The following is a 22504-nucleotide window of genomic DNA, read 5'->3' as shown; positions in this document are numbered from 1 at the left end:
GAACTGTGGATATTGCCTGTAAGAGAAAAGGACAATGCTGTGAGAGTTGAACGAGGAACTTGTGCATACGCGCTGAGCATTATCTCTGTGTCCATCAAACACCCCAATTCCCATATCTTTCCTTCTTCTTCCTGAAACACGGAAGCGGCTTATGCTCTGGCATAGCAAATCCGGTGAGTTCTTCAATTTGAATCGCGTGTCCGGAAGTAAAAGGTCACCTCATTTTATCGACAAGAAACATTTTCTCCGCCAATCCGATTGCACCATCGTTTGAAACATAAGACGAAGAGCATTTGTGATTATTTTGCCGGTATTGTTGTGATAAACCCTGAATATGTGTGTATAAAGATCTGTGCACTTACTGGGTCACCCTAGAACGAAATTAGATCTGTAAAAGATGCAATGAGTTATTCGTAACAATAGGTAACTTTTCTTACAGAAACGCAATACATTCGTCCCCATGGTGTTGCGTCAGGAAGGGCACAGGGTCGTAAAACTATTTCAAATTAGCACGTGGTACCCAGAGAGCTCCTAGAAACCCAACAAGATGTGAGAACAGTGACATATGTATAAGTAAGAAGAAGAAAAAACCGAATGTTTCCCGTAATTTTTATACAGCATGAACATTATGTGTACGATTTATAATATGAACGAAAATATCTATGAAGATGACTAGTTTATTGGACTTAACATGGCATACGCTTAAAGTGAACTGTCATCTTAGTAGGCCATGTCGAGTATATTATAAAATCTGGTAGGGGCATAAGTCCGTTCCTGTTATAATCCATACAGTAGGAATATTCAGCCTGGGGACGCCACAACCCGCACTACAACAGCGATAACTCAGGTGTCCTTGCACTGGAATGGCTAGGAGTTAAGCCAGCAACTTGTCCGTCCACGCCGTTAAGTGGCTATGCGTACCTACTAGGCATTCTAACTGGTGGTACGAACGGAGTTCTTTTGTCCCCAATAGACAATACCAGAGAGATGTTACATGCAGAAAAGTAAAACCATCGAGTTTCACATCCGAAACTCAACACATTGTGTTATGGTGGCTGGGATCTTAGCTACAGATCTGGCACAACTGTAGATTACACCATTCGCATGCTTTGGCCATTCAGTTAGAATATTCTGAATACTTTGTTCAGTATTGAACATTTCTTTAGGCGTACACTATATTGTACGACCTAATAGGATAATGTATATTTGATTGTGGTCATGCAAGGCAAATAATCAGTTCATTCTGTTTAATATTACCGTTAATGTAAAAATATAGCTTTGAACTTTATTTCTATTGGTTAATCTGATCACCACCAGGCCTCAGGTGTAGGGGTAGCGTGTTTGCTTCTTACCCGAAGCCAACGGGCTCGATTCCCGAATCGTCCAGGAATTTAAATCCTAAACTAAGGGCAGAGACTGGGTTAATTCAGCCTTGTAAGCTACATGGTTTACTGTAAGGTTATAAAATTGACCGTTTTCATACAGTTGAGTCAAACCTGGACGGCTGGCTGACTCCCCCCACAGCCGGCCTGTGCTATGTGTCCACTTCCTAAATCTATAAATCTGCATACACGTTATTTATGTTTTAATTTCTTTTTTTTTTTGCGATTTGTTCGACGTAGCATCGACACAGATATGCCCTATGGCGACGATGGGATAGAAAAGGGCTAGTAGGGGGAAGGAAGCGGCCGAGGCCTTAATTAAGCTTACTACATGGATCTGAATCCTGGACATGCTACAGGCAGTATATAAAAAAAGCTGTTTAAAGAGAATCCTGCACATAATCTGGCAAGATAGACACACAAATGTCAAAGTTCTTGAAAAGTTACAGACTATCAGTATGGAAGTCATGGTTTTAAGACGTCAGCCACGATTGCCAGAGCATGTAATAAGCATACCTGATAATTGGATCCTCAAGCGGCCAGTATCTACTGTAGTATTCGGGAGATAGTAGGTTCGAATCCCACTGTCGGTAGCCCTGAAGATGCTTTCCGTGGTTTCTCATTTCCATACCAGGAAAATGCTGGGACTGTATCTTAACTAAGGCCACGGTCACTTCCTTTCCACTCCTATCCCTCTCCTGTCCCATCGTCGCCATCATAAGACCTATCTGTGTCGGTGCGACGTAAGGCAACTTGTAAAATAAAAATAAAAACTTCACAAGCGAAAGCGGACTACTGACTACAGCGTGGGAAGTGAAGGACAGGAAGAGAGCCAGACAGCTACGGGAACCTCGGTTGTGGGGTAAGTCAACCAGCCGGTTGGCACGCGAGTGGGCAGGTTTTATACGGAAAAACCCCTGTAAATGAGGAGCTGTTGATTTGAGAGGCAGCGCACCCAGTCATGACAGCTCTGAGGATGTCGCTACGCTGATCAAGTGATACCTAAATATCTGCAGGTCAACTTGATGCGCATCAGTTATGTTGGCAGACCAACGTACGTACGTACGTACGACAGACGCTGTGTTGTTGAACGTTACCACTACTAGGTATATCAATAGGCACGCAACCAGTAGTTTGAATGTGCTCAGTGTACTCATGTCACTGTGGTTGTGACAATCATCTCACGACATTCGAAACTTGCGTCGCGTATTACATCAGTTCTCAAATGTTATTTCGGGCACTATTTCATTAGTGTATGCCACTTGATTCTATGATCTAAACATAGGACATCATAAAATGATCTTATTTACTTACATAATTTTAAGACAATTTTCGCCTGGAAACTGAACCTAGTATGGGCAGAAGAGCAAAAAATTGCAGTCGAATGGTACATTTGGGTGAATTTTTAGGTTAAATAATAAAATGGTGTATTTGTTCGTCATTCCTTGATATTGGGCATTTTGACACTAGGTGTAATGATAGCAGCCGTTCATGGTTTACTAATATCTTGCGTTATATAATAAGTTCCAGAGAACAACGTAATTCAAGGTTATAAGAGGTTGAAACATATTCAGTTTGTAGGTGGTATAACTATAAATTATCTCTGAGTTTCCACTGACACGTCCGTTCATAATCATAGCCATGGGCTATGGGTTATGGGTTATCCGAACGGCATACTTAGAATTCTTGCCGTTCTCAGTCTCAGAATGTTTGATGAAGAACGTTCACAAGATTTCCCTTAATACAAACGTACAAGCTGACTACAAAATACAATGTCACAAACGTATGAATTAACTCGTATACCATCACCCACTTTCTTCTCTCACTGTTCTACTGCTAATAATAATCGCATGGCCTAAGACACACATTTTAATTTTTCACCATCCGCCTGTCTGTCTATTTCGACGTTTCGTTTTACTCTAAGCCAACCAAAAGGCAGAGTAAACAGAATCACTTGGGTGTCTATGTCTGAGTTCTAATTAATTGTATCTGGTGAACAAATGTGGCAATAGAAATCTTTTACATGCCTACATCGTACGACCTGGAGTGTCGAATGGACTTTTGCCCACCCTTCAAATATCCGACTACCTCTGCCGGGTTTGAACCCACTATCTTGGGATTCGGTGGCCGACATTCTACCACTGATCCACAGAGAAAGCTTGTGGCCTACTAAAACAGTTCGTACTATGGAGAAGTACACACGGGCTTTAAGCTAAGGTAAGAGCAATTAAACATGTGTTTCCTAATCAGAAAGTGAGATATTTCTTAAAGCAATTGTTAAAGCTGATAATATTGTTCAAATACGTAATTGAATAATGATTTAGTGATTAAGTGAATTGTGGTGATTAGTGTGGTTAGCTGCCACCCCCGGAGGTCCGGGTTCGATTCACGGCTCTACCACGATATTTGAAAATTGGTACGAGGGCTGGAACAGGGTCCACCCACCCTCGGGTGGGCAATTGATTAAGAGGGGTTTCGATTCCAACTCAGCCCTCCTCGAAGTGGTTTTACGTGGTTTACTATTCCTCAAGTAACTAATCTCATTTTGTTCCGTATTGATGATAACAGTAAGTAAAATTACTTCAAGAATAAAATTTGATGATGATGATGCTTGTTGTTTGAAGGGGCCTAACATCGAAGGTCATAGGCCCCGAATAAAATTTACTGTGTCCACCTATTCAATACAACTCTATTCCGTAGTGATTAAATCCTACATGAATTACAAACACTAATTAGGAACATGTTTCACCCTAGTTTTGGGCATCTTCAGCCTAATAATAATCTTAAGGTCAAGTTTTTAAACCTATTAAACATTAGAACTTAAGACTAAATACACTGGTCTTATGCTCTTTTTTCTTTTTTTTTTTTTTTTTTTTTTTTTTTTTTTGCAAAAAATTTGTGCTTTAGGTGATATTGAACGAACACAACTGTATAAACCTTCAACCAATGTTTCATCCATACAGTTGGAGAAGTTCCAATTTACGCTGTGGTCAATTTCTAGTCACTGTAAGATAATTTCAATTTCTTCCTTGTACACATTGTAAACTATGTAAATATCACCTAAAGCACAACGTTTTGTAAAAAAAATTGTTTATCATAAGACCAGTGTATTTAGTTTTAAGTTCTAATGTTTAATAGGTTTAAAGACTTGACCTTAAGATTATTATTAGGCTGAATATGCCCAAAACTAGGACGAAACATGTTCCTAATTAGTGTTTGTAATTCATGTAGGATTTAATCACTACGGAATAGAGTTGTATTGAATAGGTGGACACAGTAAATTTTATTCTTGAAGTAATTTTACTTATTACTACTTCTCTCCAGACAAACGTGGGGTGGTACCTAATTTAAGGCTACGGTCACATCCTTCCCTCTTCCTTGTTTTCCCATCCCCCACAAGGCCCCTGTTCAGCGTAGCAGGTGAGGCAGCCTGGGCGAGCTACTGGCCTCTCTCCCCAGTTGTATCCCTCGACCCAAGGTCTCACTCTCCAGGACACTGCTCTAGAAGCGGTAGAGGTAGGATCCCTCGCTGAGTCCTGGGGGTTAAACGGATAAAGAAAGAGGGAAATTATTATTATTATTATTATTATTAGAAGAAGAAGAAGAAGAAGAATGCTGAAGGTGAGATGGTTAGATCGAATCATGAATGAAGAAATACCGAATCGATTTGGATAAATTTAACCAGAGAAGATAAAAGAGATAGAATGATAGTACACATCTTGAGACACCCAGGGCTTGCCAGTTGGCTAGGGTTTCCTTCTAGGAAGCTTATTTTTAATTTAATATTATGATAATTATTGCTATTATAAGATATTTAATAATCATATTTACTTCATTAAGAGTTAATGTTAATGTGGATAATGTACATATTTACTATTTTCGGTAAATTTACATTTTCCTTCATATTTTTGTTAATTTTCTTGCTATTGTTAGCAATATTTTGAGGACTTTTAGGCCATTTTGTACTTCATCCTTTGGCATTTATTAGATCATCAAATTCGGACCCTGATAATAGAAATCTTCCTTGTCCTTTCAACTAACTACTTTTATGATTTACAGAAATACCCAGCTCGATAGCTGCAGTCACTTAAGTGTAGCCATTATCCAGTATTCGGGAGATAGTGAGTTCGAACCCAACTGTCGTCAGCCCTGAAGATGGTTTTCCGTAGTTTCCCAGTTTCGCACCAGGCAAATGCTGGTGATGTACCGTATTTAAGGCCATTGCTGCTTCTTTCCCACTTCTAGCCCCTTCCTCTCCTATCGTCGCCATAAGACCTATCTTCATCATTGCGACGTAAAGCAACTTGTCAGAGAAAAGATTTACAGAAAATCCAAGGTGTTGGAATTTGATGATGATGATGATGATGATGCTTGTTGTTTAAAGGGGCCTAACATCGAGGTCATCGGCCCCTAATGGTACGAAATGAAATAAAAAAAGTTCAAATTCATCCACTGATCAAAATAAAATAAAAAAATGTCATGAAGAAAGAATGGATGGACATGAACCCAACAAAAGAACAAAAAACAAACAAACAAACAAACAAAAAACAGTGGATCAGACTCAAAAAAGATCGTAAATAATAGTATTACTGGCCAACGGACCACTTATAAAGCACAATGATGTTTGATGTCTAAAGGGGTGCAAAATCCACGTCTAAAGCCCCACATGTCGCGAGTAAAGTAGAACCATGGTATTTGTCATGTTGGGGTACTAATCAAAAGTAGTGAAGACTCACGGTGTTCCACACAAGATGGTACTACTCACAAGTATTGCACTTCGTACAGGGAACGCAGACCTATGGTGTTTCTCACACAATGGCGCCACTCATAGCCAACGCAAACCGATAAGTTTCCTCACCTAGGTGTACTAACCACAGGGACTCGCACTATCCCGTAGTGTTCCTCACATAGTGGGTACTAATCACAGGCAACGCAGACCCACGGTGCCGCTCACATGGGTACGACGCACGGGTACCGGAAACCCCGAGGCCAGCCTCTTTACTGCTACTAATCACAAACCTATTTCGTAGCTAATTTAGTGGTACTACTTACAAGTACAGGCAACCCATGGTGTTCCCCGCATGATGGTACGAATCAAAAGTAGTTTCATGGTTCTTATATAATCATCCCTTGGTCGCCCCTTTTAGTCGTCTCTGACGACAGGCAGGGGATAGCGTGGGTGTATTATTCGCCTGCGTCCCCCACCCACAGGGGGTAAATAGAGAGAAGAAAGAAGGGATCCGTCACTTCGGAAACTGAAGTAACGTACGAAGAAAAGCAAGGGCCACGAAGGGCGTGAAAATGAAAGATTCCCTAGGCGTCGAATGCTCTAATACCGTCGGGGTCGGAAAAGAACAAGAGTTGACCAAGGGAGGTCGGATAGGATAGACGAAAGTGAGGACCCTGGCACAAGTGGAAGCAATGCCAAGACTGGGCTAAGGGCCCCGTGGTCGCCAATCCACACTCCCAAGTTGAGAGCCTCTTGGGCCCCTTTTAGTCGCCCCTTACGACAGGCAAGGGATACCACGGGTGTATTCTGCATGTGCTTCCCCCACCCGCAGAGGGTGTGTTGAAATTTTGTCCCGCAGAACTTCTTTTACGAGCTGGTAAGTCTAATAGCATGAGGCTGGAGTATTTGAGCACATTCAAAAACCTCTTGAGCTAATCAGCCCAGCACAAAGACGAGACTTTTCGTTACAATATCCTACGTGCATTGACCAGGAGTCGAACGATAGCAGCCTAGATGAGAGGTCAGTGGCGCAACCACAGGACTACCACGCCCTCTGTGAAGATATAATCCTGTGGTGTCCAAAGTAGAATATCAACTAAAGTAATAAGAAAACATTAGGGAATTCTGGAATTCTATACGCCTCTTGATAGATCGAAGTCTAGTTAACAACATATTTCCACGGTACGAGAATTTTTTACGCTGAAGATGTGCTATAAAATAGTGTTAGACATCAGATATTTGAAGGTTAATCAGATTGTTGATGTACGTGTGAAGACAGGGAAGAAGTCCTAGACTAGAAAATTCTATTCCTCAGAAAACATGAACATCACATGTTTATTCAACTCAGTCTCTGGCCTGTATATCTGTACAGGTAACACCTTAACGTAGAGACACGCCAAGAAAAAGAAGCAATTTTCTTTGCAAATCCCTGGTGACTACATCTGAAGGCTGCGTCTATCTCTTCTCTGAACGAGTTTTAGAACTCGTGTTGCAAATAAAATGAGTGAACGCGGGCGAAGACTTGCTTTCTACGACATATTTAAATGTAACATCTGCTGATCTCATGCATAGCCTTAAGACGTATTTGTTGCTTACAAACTGTGTTTTACCGCAGGCAACTGATCGTTAAGCTCGGAATATAAATGGCGAAATTGTATTCCTGTTTCATCTATTGGCTAACCACTCGGAGTAAATCGTGCTTAAAGATTACTCAGCAGTGTCTGGTGGCTATTTAGTGAGTGTTACAGAGAGTGTCAAATCTGTTGGGAGAGCTGAAAAAAGCGAAACCATGTTTTTGTATATAATGATCATTCTTCATTCGGCTGCACGTTTCTGCTAGACAGCTACGGAGTGAAAGAAAGCAGGAAGAAGTATACAAAACTCGGAACGCTATAAATCTTCCTGAACATTCGATCAGCAAGCCTGTGAGAATTAGTTCAGTCGAATGTTAACCCATGTTTAAAATACCACAAGGACCGGCGAACTAGATGTTAGGCCCTTTTAAACAACAAGCAATCAAAATACCACAAATGCACTTCCACTTACAGCGACATTTTTAAAATCTTAAACAAAATCTTCCCGAACTACTCATTTAATAATAATAATAATAATAATAATAATAATAATAATAATAATAATAATAATAATAATAATAATAATAATAATGTCCTCCTCTGTGGTGTAGGGATTAGTGTAATCAGCTGCTTTCCCCGGAGGCCCGGGTTCAATTCCAGGTTCTGCCACGAAACTGGAAAAGTTGTACGAGGACACCAACAAAGGGAGGTTCTATCCCTACCTCAGCGATTATCGAAGTGATTTTCCGCGGTTTCCAACTTCTCCTCCAGGCAAATGTCGGGATACTGGGTGAGACACTGGACCTCCCCCAGTTGTATCCCAGACCCTTCCAAACTTTCAAGAACACAGCTTTTGAGGCGGTAGAGGTAGGGTCCCTCGCTTAGTCTGAGTGAAAAACGAACGCTGGACGGTAAACGGATTAAGAAATAATAATAATAATAATAATAATAATAATAATAATAATAATAATAATAATAATAATAATAAGGTAGAAGATGTCTCTACTGAATAACTGAGAAGTTTGTCTTTTCTAAGTTTCCTAAACTGATTGGATTTATTTTGTTTTGTTTCGGTGTACTTCAAGTTTAAACTTTCCTCCATAGATGTCATTACAAAACACTCTGGTCATGCACGCTGGTGCAACGTGGAAGAACTTTGTAATTTAAAGAAGTTGTGTGTTTCTAGGTTTTCATAACTGTATCAATGTTCATTTATTTGTGGGTTGGCACCACTTCTTTCTTATTCCGCCAGTTTTGAATCTGGCCAACAGGAATTTTCTGTAATTATTTTCCAGCCTATCACAGGCTTCTTGTAGCTTTTTGAATTGTCCAATAAAAATTGAGAGGGTGTGTCCGAATTAGTCCAGAATCCTCTCGAACCTTCCCTTCGGGTATATAGGCTGCGGCTTTTCTGGCTACCTTGTCTCTTGATTGCCGTATTTCTGAGTGAGTGTGTTTGTTAAGACAGGAGGCGGGGTGCCTCATTCCTCCCAAGGCAGACCAGCAGCCAAGGTAATGTCCACCTGATTTATTTTTCTGTAGCTACATCGACAGACTTACACGAGGAGAAGGTCCTAATTTCTAATAATGTAACCTGTTTTCGAAAATGTAAACCTTATTTGGGCCAATGTAAAATTTCATAAGTTCTTAAAACTGTAGATCGGTAATAGAGAGTGCGTTGCCCTCTCGAGCTCCCCTTCTACGTGGTTTGAGGTGACTAGGATTGCAACCTTTTCTCTATTCTGTAAAGTGTTAGACTAAACTCCACTCTAGTCACCTCAGTAGCTTGGGATTAGCCCCTGCATCATCGGGCCGAGAGTTCTAGAAGTGCGAGTGCACGCCTCCAGTCATTTTGTGTTCGGGCCAGTAATTTTACCTGTTCTTCTTTCCACGAAGCCCCAGTAGGTCGGGTAATTGTTACCACTGAATTTTTTAAAATTGTAAATTGTGCCTAGAGAGGCCAGAGATTGTAAGGGGTTGTGTAAGTTTGCCCTAAGCGAGCTGTGAGAGATTTGTTAAAGTTGGAGAGCACGTAAGCTCTTCTCCATGTTTTCTAAATTCAACTGCATATTGAGGTGCTCCTCTGGAAGGCTGTAAAGTTGTTGAAGCAAAGTGCTCTTAAATTGGAAGATTGTGATTCTTGTCTATACATTGAGATTTTGAAATAATTTTGCAAACTGGATCCGGTATCTCAGAATTTGTGAACTAAGAGCTTGAAGACACAAATATGTATAATTCCCTAATCTTGGGTTTTCCAATTATTGTTTCAAGATTGCTATTTGTACCTGTCACCTTATTATTTCACCAAGTGAAAATTTTGTTATGATTGTGATTTAAAGAGAAATATAACATTTATTAAACTTTTAAATTAATTTTTGATATTGTAGTTAGACCCATTCTACCCAGCACCTTCTTTCACCTCTGGGATCAACCAAAACACGGTAACAAGTGGTAGCAGAGCGTGGTTGAATGGGTCTAGATTAATCCCCTTTTGAAGGATAAAGTAGGGTTTGTTTGCAACTAAGAATTTTCTCAGTCGCTGGGAATTTTTCCAAATTATTAACTTTCTGTCATCATGTCTTGCCCTCGCGAAGTCCTCGCTCCCGGGTACTTGCGCAAGGAGGAATTGATTTATGAATTACGCATTATAAAAGTCCAATCTGGAGGCTCGGTTGTGGCAGATATTGCCAAACTCAAAGAATCCCTAGAATTGCCTATTTGTATCCCAGTCTTTGGGGAAAAGGAAATTGATGAGTCTCTATCCACCATCACTGACAATACCACCGAGCTAGCATCCGTAGTGAGTTTTTTGAAGTAAGCAACCAATCTTCTAACCAGCTCAAGAGAGTACAGGCTAGACTTTTCCATTTTCACAACAGGGCTGAGGAAAATTTTCTCTAAAGTTGAAACAGGACCGTCCTAAGGAGGCTAGTAATCTGGCTGAGAATCTATCAGATATGTCAAATAGAGTTAGTCAATTGTTGACTGGGGCAGCTGCTCCCAAAACCGACCAAGTCCCGCTGATAAATTTGCCTACTGAGGAGGATTCGTCTAAAGCTGTAGAAAGTAGAAAGTATGTGGCTACCCAACAAACATCTGCCCCATTGGATACTAAGTCTGGTCATCATAAACAAATTCCACCTTTCTTTTTTAATAAAGCTGTGTTAGACACCTCTCAGCCGCCTATGTCGTCACCTATTATGTAACCTGGTTTCAGTAGTTTGCCTCATCCACTGGCTATGTTGCTAAAGGGCATTTCTAAATTTTCAGTAAACTCCACTAATGAAGTAATCTCTTTTCTAAGGCTTTTGGTAGAATTTCAAGACCATGTGTTAGTGTTTTCTCTCTCTCAATCTCAAACACTTCAAATCATGTACGCATATTCCCTAGGCGTCCTACCGGACGAGATAGTCAAAGCAATAGCTGATAGATCATCCATACAAGACTTCCATGCCCACCTGTCGGTTAACTTTATTCCGGCTAGAGCAATCTCATCATTGATCCAGAAGTTTTATTTTAGGGTACAGCGATTGGATGAGAATCTTGCGGATTTTATCCAAGACATTAAATTCTACACCAGCGTGTTCGCACTCCATTCTTCGGAAGACCAAACTGTGCAAACTATTGTCGAAGGCATCTCTCCGCCCTATAGGTCACACTTATGTTTCGCATCTCGTCCTCAAACCTTTCCAGAGTTAGAAGCTATGGCCGTATCAGCTGAAGGAGTAAGATATGCCGATACTTAACGAGTTGCGAAGGAGACCCCTCCGTCTTCTATTAGTTTTCAGCTCCACCTCGCCGAACTTTCACCACCCGCAAATGATATGCTTGTGGGTCAACGGAATATTTGCGCAATGAGTGTCCATTGATAAAATCGAGTGGGACAAAGAATGGAGCAGGGTCATCTCAAGGTTGCTTCAAATGTGGCTCATTTACTCACCTTTCCAAGAATTGCACCAATTTCAATAGCACCCCTTCCTGCTCAACTTCTGGTACAACCTCCGCGAACTCCGATAATGGAAAGTGACTAGTGTCATCGGCGGAGTCTGCGTGTTCATCTTCCCAAGGCCCAGCTCCAGTTGAACCCAGCGAAACTCTGGTAAGGGTAAAGGTTCTTCTAATTTATTGTTTGAAGGCCCTAAAGAAATGCCTCAGAATTGCCGCAGAGACCCCCGCGTTTGTACCATTCCTTAAAGTCGAAGCGAACTGTGAACCTGCCACTGCTCTATTAGACTCAGGGAGCGTGTGTTCTATAATTTCAGTTGAATGGTATTCTAACTTAAAACTTGTAAGTTTCCTGACGTTTGTTCGTCTTCTGTGAAATTCGTTTCGGCTAACTTTGCTCCATTAGAAATTTTAGGTTTCATCTTTGCAAACATTATTCCCATCCGTAAACACTTATCTTTCCCTGTAATATTGGGGGTGATTTCATATCTTCTACTGGTCTTGTGCTCAACATTCAGAGTAAGTCGTGCACCTTCAAATTTGCTAGTAATTGTAAAATTCCTTTGCTCAAATGTAACCCTGTGTCATGTAAATCTGTTTCGCATACCCAGAATGAGATGTTGTTAGATCTTTGACATCTACCTGAGGAGCAAGCTGAAAGTATTCGTAAATAGTGTCAGTCCTTTCCTGACGTATCTTCTGATACTCTTGGAGTTACTGACCTTATCGAATATAAGATTGAGGTTACGGATTCCATTCTAGTTATGTTTCCGCCTTATAGACTGTACCCACCTAAAATGAAGGCTCTTAAAGAGATCATCGATGAAATGTTAAAAGATGGTGTTATTCGACTTTATAAGTCGGCGTATTCATCGCCCATTTTTCTTGTGCCGAAATCCCAAGGTGGCTTCAGGCCTGTGATTGATTATAGGGCTTTAAACCGTAAGGTGGTGTTAAATCTGTGACCCTTCCTGATCTTCACTCTCGTTTATCGTGGTTTCGGGAAGCCAAGGTTTTTACCATCCTTGATCTGAATCAGGCGTACAACCAGATCCCCCTAGCTAAAGAATCGAAAGATCCAACAGCTTTGGCCACGGATTGGAACTTGTATGAGTACAACCGCGTGCCTTTCGATCTCCCCACTGGGGCATATATTCTTACTAGACTGCTGGATAGGGTCTTCTCGGACATCAAATTTGAAAACTTGTATCACTACCTTGATGATTTCATTGTATTTTCCGAGACTTTTGAAGTACACTTTGATCGTCTAAAGGAAGTACTCAATCGCCTTCGTAAGGTTGGGTTGACTGTGAAGTTATCCAAGGTAGCTTTTGCTAAGCCTTCCATGTCATTCTTAGGGCACATTGTGTAGCCCGATGGCATTTCCATTGATCATTCTAGAACACAGGCCATCCGTGATTTTAAACCTCCTAACTACATCAAAGGTATTTCCAGGTTCATAGGCATGGTGAATTTCTGCAGAAAATTAACTTCCCTAATAGAGCGGCATCCTTGAACTTACTCTGTAGGAAAGGCGTCAAATTTGAATGCTGGCCGTCCCAACAAGCCACTTTCGAAGATCTGAAATTAGCTCTTTGTAACGCCCTTGTATTAGATACGCATGATTTCTCAAAGAGATTCATTATCCAAACCGACGCCTCGTCATCGGCGGTTGCTATTCTCCTTCTTCAGGAAACGGAACTCGGAAGGCGACCTATTGCCTATGCTTCTAGGACCTTATCGACTCAAGAGACCAAATATCCCATCTGTGAACTTGAGGGTTTGGCAATTTTGTTTGCTCTAGAGAAATTCCGCCTTTATCTGGAACAAGTCAAATTTGACTTGGAAACGGATAACCAAGCCTTAAGTTGGGTATTAGTTAGGCCGCGACGTACTGGTCGTATAGCCCGGTGGGCCATCAGGATTTCTAACTTCCAATTTGATGTGATGCATATTCGAGGATCTGAAAATGTTGCGTATGTTTTTTCATGAAGTGGAGACCCCCGAAATAGAATATAGTTCTTCTTCCCACGCCCATTCTTTCGGGCATTAACGCAATTATAACTGATTGCCCATGTTATTTCGCGATATTGAAAAATACCAACGTGAAGATCCAGCGCTGGCTTCTATTATGGAAACTCTTTCTTCTGGGGAAGATGTCGTCCCTTATGTGTTGAGAAACGGGGTTTTGTGTTGCCCGTCGCGGCGTGATCAAAAGATAAAAGTAGTAGTTCCAGCTGTGCTTGTGCCTATGACCTTCAAGTACTATCATGAGACCCCATTAGGGGGGCACTTAGGCATCTTCAAAACTCTGGAAAAGATCCGAGAGATGTTTATTTGGAAAGGTATGGACGGTAAAATTGGAGAGATGGTAAAAGCTTGTAAATCTTGCTTGCTTAGTAAGCCCACCTTGTCCACTAAGCTAGGTCTATTGTCATCGCATCAAACATCGCGCCCTATGGAACGTCTATATATTGACTGCGTCGGACCTTTGCCACAATCAAAGGGGAACGCAAATAAATTTATTCTGTTATGTGTAGATGGTTTCACGAGTTTTTACTGGTTATTTCCGACTAAGCTGGCAACCGCTCAGTCTACTATTTCTTGTTGAATGCCATATTTGCTTCTTTTGGCCCCTGTCAATATATTGTTTGTGGTATTGCTAAGGCTTTCACATCTAACTTATTCCGTAAATTTTGTTTTGACCTGTCTATCTCACACGTAACAACTTCAGCTTATTACCCTCAACCGTCTATGGCTGAGCAGGTCAATCGTAATCTCCGTTCTGCATTAATCGCTATTCAACATGAAGATAATTCCAGATGGGATACTTCCTTGCATTGGTCGGCTTTTGCTCTAAATTCGGCGGTTCATGAATCCCATAATTTCACTCCCGCATATTTCATGTTTAAATTGTTCCTAACACGCCACTCTCTAATCTTTGGTCACTGAGTGACATATTACCAGAGACAATTGATCCCGATAATCTTAGAGATCTATGGAAGAAGGCTAAACTCAACTTAAAGGCTTCCCATAAAAAGGTTAGAGAAAGATATGATCGTGGATGGAGGCCCACCAATTTAAAAGTCGGAGATCAAGTCATGGTTACATGTTTTGTTCCTGCGGGCAAGCTTGCCCCCAGATTCAGTGGACCATGCTTCATTATAGATTTTCTGACACCAGTTACATTATTAGTCAGTAGCCCAGCCGCGGAAAGGATATATAGAGTTCACCTGCCTCAGGTGAAACCTGTGTAATTTCATTGTTGTTTACATTAGCCATTAAAATTTGGCAGGAGTCGAAGGTTATATTTCTTTGAAATAGAGGATTATTTTAAAATTATGTTAATGATTGATTCGAGGCCTTCTGCCCCGTTTTTGTATATTACCTGATATGTACGATCTTCCCCTCTGACTATTCCTGTGGTAAACTCCCTGGTGACCATTACCAAGCCCTCGTCTCCTGCATCCACGCATTATTGACACACTCTCACCAACCGCCCTCCCCTCTACCTCACACAAATAAAGATCGTACTCTCAAACTCCAGCAACACTTCTCTGTCACCCAGATCTTATTGTTTCAGTACCCCCTCAGTCGTTGGCGGCCGTGGCGCAACATCTAGCGAGTGATACCGTTGTGATACCGGAGTAATACCCACTCCACTCTAGTGAACACTCCTTTTGGACGGCGCGCTGGAGCTCCATCCCTCCGGCAAGGGTTGAGGTGCGTTAACCCTACCGCCAACCCATCTGGGGACTTTGGTCACTTAATGATATCTTACCCGAGACAATATGTCCCGATAATATTAGAGATCTATGGAAGAAGGCTAAACTCAACTTAAAGGCTTCCCATGAAAATGTTAGAGAAAGATATGATCGGGAACGGAGGCCCACCAATTTAAAAGTCGGAGATCAACTCATGGTTAAAAATTTTGTTCGCGCGGGCAAGCTTGTCCCCAGATTCCATGGGCTGTGCTTCATTCTTGATTTCCTAACGCCTGTTAAATTATTGGTCAGTAACCCAGCTAAGGAGAGGATATTTAGGGTTCACCTCTCCCAGTTGAGACCTGTGTAAATTCGTTACCGATTTTCCATTAACCCCTAAATCGTGGGGTGAGTCCAAGGTTATTTTTCTTTTAAGAAAAATAATAACATTATTTAATGAGATGGAGGCCTTTTTTCCTTATTATCATAAGTATGTTCTGATATTTCTGCTGTAAAATCTTCCCCTCTGATTATTCCTGTTGTCTACTCCCTAGTGGCCATTACCTAGCCCCGTCTCCTTCATCCACGCATTGCTGTCACACACTCACAATCTAAGCTGCCCGCCCCTCTGCCTCCAACAAATAAAATTGTACTCGCATGCTCCAGCAATCATCTCTGTCGCCCAGATATTATTGTTTCAGTATCCCCTCAGCCGTCGGCGGCCGTGTATCAACATATTTCGAGCGATACCGGAGTGGGGAATGGGCCCACTCAACTCTAGTGAAGACTCCTTCTGAACGGCGCGCTGGAGCTCCATCTATCCGGCACGGGATGAGGTCCGGTAACTCTACCGCCAACCCATCTGGGGACTGCACATGTACATCTAATCTGCGGCGACCATCACCACGACTACCCCTCTCATAGTAGCGGGAGAGGTGTATCTGAGGGTACTTGGGGGATCCGGGCGACCTCACCTGCGTATCAGCAGCGGCGGTAGGCCTTGCGTCAAACTCAATCGGCATATCGAAGATTTCTACGATGGCCAAAAGACTTCGAAGCTGGTTTTCCAAATTTTCTAATTCTTCTCACCTTAAAAATTTTCAATGAAAATTTTTTTCTGTCTAATTTCTTCTGTGTCACCCCAAGGAAGGACCTTTGGGGGGGGGGGTAGGTTTGTACTGGGAGGTACACCTCAACTCCGCTCATTCAAAAGAAGCGCCTTAATGAACTCTATCTATCAAACCAACGTGAAATTGTTACTGCATGAAATTGGGATATTAATCAGATGTCACTTTTGAATAAATGAGAAGTTCGTGATTTCTAATTTTTGTAAACTGATTGGATTCATTTTTGTTGTTGTACATCAAGATGTTTGAACCGTTCTCCATAGATGTCTCTACAAAGAAACTGTAATCATGCACTCTGGTTCAAGACGGAAGAATTAGTGATTTAATGAAGTTTTGTGTTCTTATGTTTCCCAACTAAATTATTGTTCATTCGTTTATTTATACATTTTAAGGTTTGCAACACTTCTTTCTCATTCCGCCAGTTTTGAATCTGGCCAATAGGAATTTTCTGTAATTATTTTTCAGCCTACCACAGGTTTCTTGATGTTTTTTTTGGGTGTAACTTTTGATTCTGCCAATAAAATCGTGAGAGTGTATCCGGATTAGTCCAGAACCCTCTAGAACCGTCCCCTCGTGTATATAAGCTGCGACCTTTCCGGCTACCTTGTCTCTTGATCGCTGTATTTCTGAGAGAGTGTGTGTGCTAAGACAGGAGGCGGGGCGCTTCATTCTTCGCCAGGCAGACCATCAGCCGGGGTAATGACCACCAGACTTATTTCTCTGTAGCTACCTCTGCAGACATACACGAGGGAAGGTCCTAATTTCTAACTATGTAACCTGTTTTCTAAAATGTAAATTTCCTTTCGGCTAACGTAAAATTTCATAAAGTCTTTAACTGCAATTCGGGGATAAAGGGTGCGTTACCCTCTCGAGTTCCTCTTCAACTTGGTTTGAGGTGACTACGATTTTGTAACTGTTTTTTCTTTCCTGTAATGCATTAAATTAACTTTCATTCAAGTCACATCAGTAGCTTGGGATTAGCCTCTGCATCATCGGGCCGAGAGCCCAATTAGGGTTTTATATGTAATTTTCTAGGAGTGCAAGTGTACACCTCCATTCATTTTGTGTTCGGGCCATTACTTTAACCTGTTCTTCTTGCCACGAAGACCCAGTAGTTTGGGTAAATTATACCTCTGTGTAAATATTGTTAAAGTTTAAGACGAACCTAGAGAGGTCAGAAATTATGAGATTTTTGTTGTAATGTTGCCTTGAATAGGCAGTAAGAAATTTGTTAAAGTGGGAGAGCATGTAAGCTCTTTTCTGTAATTTATACATTCTGCTGTAATAGTGAGGGGTGCCTCTGAAAAGCTAGAGATTGTAACTTTTGGAGCAAAGTGTTCTTGAATTTGGGAGATTTTTATCTTTGTCTAAATAACACCACCTTTAAAATTGTAAATGTGTAAACTAGGGGCTTGAAGCACAAAATTGTTAAACTGCCTATTCTGGGGTTCTCTATTTTAATCCCCAGATTTGTCATTGTTATTTCACTAAGTGAAAAGTTGTTAAATTTGTTTTTTGAAAAAAAATATAACCTCTATTTGAAGTTTTAATTAATTTTTTATATTGTAGTTAGACCCATTCATGCCCACGCCTACTTTCACATCTCTGTGTTCCACAGATAACCCAGAATAATAATAATAATAATAATAATAATAATAATAATAATAATAATTGTACCGGGCGGTACACCTCCACACCGTTTATTTAAAAGTTGCGCCAGTTAATACTCCTCTTCTGGAGGAAGTCTGAACTTTATCTACGGTCTTAATTTCCAAATTTCTCAGAAGATGTCACTACCTGGAAAATTTTGAGTTTGTGAACTGTGTCATTTTCGACGTACTTTTGTTTTGCTTGTATTAAGAAGTGTGAACTTTCTCTTCTAGAGGACACTACTGAAGATCAACAATAGTGCGACCTAGTGCGGAGTCAAAGAACTATTTTGTTGGAGAAATTTTTATTTCAAGAGTTTGTTCTTTGTTAAATTTCCTTCTGTCATTGTTTAAGTTGGCTGTATACCCCTCTTTTTCCCCTTAGTTTGGATATAGCCAATCCCGAATTTCTTTAATTAATTTTCCACCAATAATGTGTTTCTTTTTCCTCTATGTAGGGGTTTCTTTTCCCGAACCAATAAAAACTTTGAGGGAGGGTGTTTTATTTCCCCTAACGCCTAGAATCTTCCGCGAGAGGTTATAAACTGCTGATTTTGGGGTCTCCGGGCCACTTCTGTTCCATCTTTCAGTGTATTAAGTACATAGCAGGAGGCGGGAAGCGCCTCTTTCTTCTTCAGCCGTTCAACACCAGGTAATGGCCTATTAATTACTTCTTTTCTTGCTAGGTCGGCAGTTTAACACTCGCGGCGGGTTCGAAGCATTTCCATCATGTAACCTTTTCCTAAAATGTAATTACTCTTTTCATCTTTTTTTGTAAAGCTACATATTGGGATAGAGAGTGCTAACCCTCTCGAGCTCCCACTCACATTTGTTTTGAGGTGAACTTATTTTCTCAAACTATTCTTCGTTTATGTAATGTAAAGTGTTCTTCTCTAAGTCACCTCTGTAGTATGGGATTAGCCCCTGCGTTAGTGGCCCAGAGCCAGAATAGGTTTTAAAAACAAAGTGTATTAGGAGTGCAAGTTCGCCTCCTCTCAAGTTGTATTTTAGAGGTCATGTATTAATCTTTTCTCACCTAATAGACCTCAGTAGGTTGGGCATTTTACCCCTGTGTATATGTCCTTTGAGGACAACTTGAAAGTTGAGTTTGGTGTGGCCTGGGAGAGGCTTAACTTTAAGAGCGAGTGGCTCTTTTCTAAAACTGAGAGTTGTATGCCTCGAGCAGGCTTTGCTGTGTAATTTGGAGCAAGGGCTCCAGGGTTTGATTGGGGTCTTCTGCCCCTTTTGTTGAAATTGGTATATCGTAAAGTTGAGCTAGTTGCTCAAGAATTGTGTTTTCAGGGCTCGAAGCCCAAATTCTTTAATCCCTGTAATTGTACATTTCAAGTTGTATTTCGGCTACTAAGTACCTGTTCTATTTGTTGTTACCTAATTTTGAAAAGAAAATATAACCTTGTTAAATTTTAAAATTTAATTTCTCTTTAGTAGCTTGAGACCTATTCACCACCCAGCACCTTCTTTCATGCTTAACTACCACAAAAACCCGGTAACAAGTGGTAGCAGAGCGTGGTTGAATGGGTCTCAATTTAGCCCCTTTTGACGGCTAAACATTGCTTTGATTCGAACTCTAATAATTGTCTCAGTTGCTGGAATTTTTTGAGTTTTTCAAAATTGTTCTGTCATCATGCCCGGCCCTCGCGATGTTCTCCTCCTTAACTATTTGCGCAAAGAGGAGTTGATATACGAGTTAACTATCAGAAATGTGCAATCTGGAGGCACGGTTGCAATCGACACCAACAAGCTTAGAGAGTCCCTTGATTTGCCCATTTCCATCCCCAATTTGGGAGAGAAAGAAATTGATGAGTCTCTTTCCACGATCGTCGAGAATATTACTGGGCTAGCATCTGTAGTCAGCTTTTTTGATGAAAACGATCCGTCTCCTAATCAAATTAAGCGTGTGCAAGGCAGACTGTATCACTTTTCAAATAGAGTTAATGATCTGTTGTCTCTAAAGGTGAATGACGTTCAGAGGAAGGAAGCTAATACGCTCCTGGAAACTATCTCTGAATTGTCTAGTAAAGTCACTCAATTGTTAACTGGGGAAGTTCCTCCCAAATCTGATCAGCCCACCGTTGTGAATGTAAGTAGTGAGGAAGAACCTGCTAAGGGAGAAGGCAATAGGATAACCGTTGCTGCTCAAACTATCTCTGCCCCATTGGACAACGAGTCTGAACGCCGCACATCGTTGAACAATGTACGTGCTGAATTAACTTCCTTGCCATTGAAACCTTTACCTACTATGTCGCCCGGGTTTAGCAGCTTGCCTCATCCATTGGCAATGTTGCTCAGAGGTATATCCAAGTTTTCCGTTAATACCACCAGTGACGTAATTTCATTTTTAAGATTTCTAGTGGAATTTCAGGATCATGCTCTTGTTTTTTCTCTTTCGCCATGTCAAATTTTGCAAATTATCTATCCGTATGCTATTGGTATTCTCTCTGATAAAATCGTAAGAGCCATTGCCGAGCAATCATCTATTGAGGATTTCCATGCCCATTTGCTAGCTAACTTCATCCCGGCTAGGGCCAGGTCCTCCCTGATTCAGAAGTACTATTACCGTGTACAGCGCTTGGATGAAAACTTGGCTGACTTCATCCAAGATATTAAGTTTTACACTAGGGTGTTTGCTCTTCACTTCCCTGAGGATCAAATTGTACAAGCTATTGTGGAAGGTATTTCACCATCCTATAGGTCATATTTGTGTTTCGCGGCGTGCCCGCAAACGTTCTCGGAACTTGAAGCATTGGCAGTCTCAGCGGAAGGAGTTAGATACGCCGATTCTTTGCGTGTCGCGAAAGAACCCCCGCCTTCCTTTAGTAACACTCGGCCTCCACCTCGCCGACCAGTCAATCCCCGTAAATGTTATGCTTGCGGGTCGCCTGACCATCTGCGGAATAAGTGTCCTCTGATCAAGTCAAGTGGGACAAGGAATGGAGCAGGGTCATCACAAGGCTGCTTTAAATGTGGGGCTTTCTCACATATCGCCAAGAATTGCCCAAACTCAAATAGCACCCCCTCCTGCTCTGGTGCAAATTCCACCCATGCCAATAATAAAAAGTGACTAGCGGCTTCGGCTGAGTCGACTAATTCTGCTTTCCAAGGCTCAGCCCCGGGCAAAAGGGTCGAGAATTCAGGGAATGAGCAATCTTCAAATTCTTTTTTTGAATGCCCCAGAGAGTGTCTTAGGATTGCGGCGGATACCCCCGCACCTGTTCCTTTTCTTAAGATTGAGTTAAATAACGAGCCTATAACAGCTCTCTTAGATTCAGGCAGTGTTTGTTCCATTATTTCGGCTGATTGGTATTCTAAATTGAAATCTGTTTGTAAACTCCCTGACCTTGACTCATCTCCTGTTAAATATGTTTCGGCTAATTCATCTCCATTAGAAATTCTAGGTTCCTTACATGTCAAAATTCGTGTTTTTAAATTTACATGGAAAGTTAAATTGTTTGTGGCCAAGCAATTGTCTTGCCCCATTATATTGGGAGCGGACTTTATTTCTCACACTGGTCTTGTGCTCGATCTCCAGAGTAGGTCGTGCACATTCAAATTTGCGTCCAATTGTAGAATTCCCTTGTTAAAGTGTAATTCTGTATCATGTTCATCTATTTCGCCTACCCAGGATGAGATGTTGTTAGACCTTAGACATCTACCTGAGGAGCAGGCTGATAGTATTCGCAAACTGTGTCAGTCGTTTCCCGAGGTGTTCTCTGATACTCTTGGTGTTACTGACCTTATTGAATACAAAATTGAGGTCACGGACTCGATTCCTGTCCGTTTTCCACCGTATAGGCTATCTCCACCTAAAATGAAGGCTCTGAAAGAAATCATCGATCAGATGTTGAAGGATGGTATTATTAGGCCCTCTAAGTCAGCGTATTCTTCGCCTATTTTTCTAGTCCCGAAACCCCAAGGAGGCTTCAGGCCTGTCATTGATTACAGGGCTCTCAATCGGAAGGTGGTGTTGCAATCAGTGCCCCTTCCCGACCTTCATTCTTGCTTTTCATGGTTTCGTAAGGCCAAGTTCTTCACCATCTTGGACTTGAATCAGGCCTATAATCAAATTCCCCTTGCCGAGGAGTCTAAACATCTTACAGCGTTTGCCACGGACTGGAACTTATACGAATACAACCGCGTGCCTTTCGGGCTCCCCACGGGGGCAGCTGTGCTCACTAGGCTACTAGATAGGGTCTTCTCCGACATCAAATTTGAGTACTTATATCACTACTTGGATGATGTCGTCGTATTTTCCGAGACTTTTGAAGAACATCTAGATCATCTGCGAGAAGTTCTGAATCGCCTTCGTAAGGCTGGGTTAACTGTCAAGTTGTCCAAGGTTGCCTTTGCTAAGCCCTCTATGTCATTCCTAGGGC

This window comes from Anabrus simplex, chromosome 5, assembly GCF_040414725.1.
Source record: "Anabrus simplex isolate iqAnaSimp1 chromosome 5, ASM4041472v1, whole genome shotgun sequence".
NCBI classification, from domain to species: Eukaryota; Metazoa; Arthropoda; class Insecta; order Orthoptera; family Tettigoniidae; genus Anabrus; species Anabrus simplex.
This window is presented reverse-complemented; position numbering follows the sequence as displayed.